General features: G+C 31.8%; 1 non-coding gene across 1 annotated transcript; it reads left to right on the forward strand.

The window, feature by feature from the left end:
• The first annotated feature begins 1,262 nt into the window (after nt 1-1,262).
• On the forward strand, nt 1,263-1,342 carry LOC122908113. The gene has a single exon (XR_006384893.1). It is a non-coding gene; the product is annotated as a small nucleolar RNA SNORD103/SNORD85 (small nucleolar RNA).
• The last annotated feature ends 1,094 nt before the right edge of the window (nt 1,343-2,436 follow it).

Consider the following 2,436-nt stretch of genomic DNA (forward strand, 5'->3'; position numbering starts at 1 on the left):
AAATACAACTGCTAGAAAGGCTCTCTTGCCCAAACTCTAGACCATAGTCTGCTTAAAGATCACTTGTCAGGGACAAATACAAATTTTTAAAAGTCTTCTTCATAAATATTAGCGAAAAGTTTTTAAGCAGATAACTCTAAATTGTTCTATCTGCCAGAGACGCAAGTATTTAACACTAGTGAGTGTTGTACCAGATTCATGGCCAAAGTTTTGGAATGAAAGCTATGAGATTTCTGTGGAGGTCTATATGTTTATGTATGTCTATATTTGTACACCATATAATATTTTTCTACCTCCAGATGATATTGCCAAAATTAATTTGTAAAGAGTTCTATCTAATTGGCTTAAAATTAAGGGCTTATAAATTTTGCATTCTTAAAGTTCTCAGAAATATAACAGAAAGTAGCCCAAATGCATTTCAGATTCATATCAGCTGGAAAGATATTCAATATTAAAGCTAGTTTCGGGCGCCTGGGTGGTTCAGTGGGTTGGGCCTCTGCCTTAGGCTCAGGTCATGATCTCAGGATCCTGGGATCCAGCCCCACATCGGGCTCTCCGCTCAGCAGGGAGCCTGCTTCCTCCTCTCTCTGCCTGCCTCTCTGCCTATTTGTGATCTCTGGCTGTCAAATAAATAAATAAAATCTTAAAAAAAAAAAAAAAGCTAGTTTACATTCACTAGCAACACTGAATATAATAATATAATATAAACTCACAGACATATGACATTTTTCTGCCTTGGTTTACTAGTGCAGTAAATTTATATTAGATATCTTATAAGAATTTGTCTGTAAGAAAAATAGGCTGGATGATGGCTGACTTTGTCTAATATCTCATGAAGTTTTCATGAGTAATCTAAACATAATTGTTAAGAGCAAATGATTTACATAGATATAAATAGAATACAAAGTCTTTGGGTTACTTTTTCAAATAGTTTCCCCAAATCCTTTTTGGTAGCCTGAAACCTTTAAGTTTTGCCAAGTTAAGCTAAATGATAAGTTTGTCAATTATTCAGATCATTTACAAATAATATAAAATACTGAAGCATTAATTTCTGAACATAAATTTATCTCCTTCTGGCTTCCTTTTACAGAAGAACTAAAGGATCTTTGGGTCTATTAGTAAACACTCATGCCACACTGAAAATAAAACACATACTATAAGGAAGCATGTATGTCTAGAAAATATGAAATACTTCATAAATGTGCCAGTGTGAAGAATTCTGGTGTAACGGACAGTTTACAATTGCTTACTTTTTGGTTAAAGTTTCTAAAGGTGAGCCACTTGCCCTCACTGAGAACAAAGTTCCGTAATGAGAATTCTAATTAACAATTGTAGTCAAAACAACTAAAAAAGACAAGGGAAACAATTCTGTATATAAGCTAAGTTAAATATGTTTTGGTAAGAAGGGGTATGAGATGTAAAAATGCACTTTTGTTGAGGGAAAAGAAAATAATTTTGCCTAAAGAGATGCTCCTTATTTTAAAGTGAGAAAGAGAAAAATAAGACAAAATCTGAATGTGAAAAAGAAAATTACAGAAGGCTTATGAAAAAGGAATCTTTAGAAAGGAATATTAATTTGTGGTCAAGCTGGCTATGATTAGAGAAAACTTAATTATGTTAAATGAATTTTAATATCAAAAGTGCACTGGTACAAAATTAAAACTTGTTTTTTTCTCTCTCTTAAAAGAACAAAGTTTTCTTGGACTATTGCTCTGTTATTTATAAGAAATTATAAAAGTTTTTTTTCCTTTAAAGTAGTCTGCCTAAAAGAACAAGGGTTTTGTGTTTAATTAACCAAAATAATTTCCTGTGTCTGTGTCAGGTCTTTGATTACTGAAGAAAGTTGAGTCTTTATTAGAAGAGTTAAAGTTGTTTTTTTTAGTTTGTTTTTTATAACTATTTAATTTTTTGTGTTGGCCTTTGAACTCTTTGTCACTATGGTTAAATGGATAATTATTTCACAGTGACCTATGATCCAATTTGACCAAATGTTCTCCTTCTTCATGTTGTATTGTTCTATAAACTAGATGAATCCTCCTAAAAATCTAGTATGTCCTGGTATAATGTTATCAGTCATAATTCCAGTCATTACCCTAAAATGTTTTGTGTTGTAGTAAACTCTCATCAGGCCTTTATTCATGGTCATTTTGAAGTCTTGTCATTAACAGATGCTTACTGTTTTACCGTGAGCTTTTGCAAAAGTGTTTGCAAAAGTGCTTCATCTTCAAGGAAACTCAAGGAAAGCACTCTAGAATACAGGTTCCTGATAATTTTAATATCATAAAACTGAATTTCCAAAGCTAATGGAAACTGGATTCAAGAAGAACAAGTATTAATTACATGGGATTGCATGAACTGAGAAAGATGATTATGATTCTTTTTATGATCTTGATTGTTCTTTAATTTTTTTGTTTTAACAGATTTAATGAAAGTTTT

This window comes from Neovison vison, chromosome 5, assembly GCF_020171115.1.
Source record: "Neovison vison isolate M4711 chromosome 5, ASM_NN_V1, whole genome shotgun sequence".
Lineage (NCBI taxonomy): Eukaryota > Metazoa > Chordata > Mammalia > Carnivora > Mustelidae > Neogale > Neogale vison.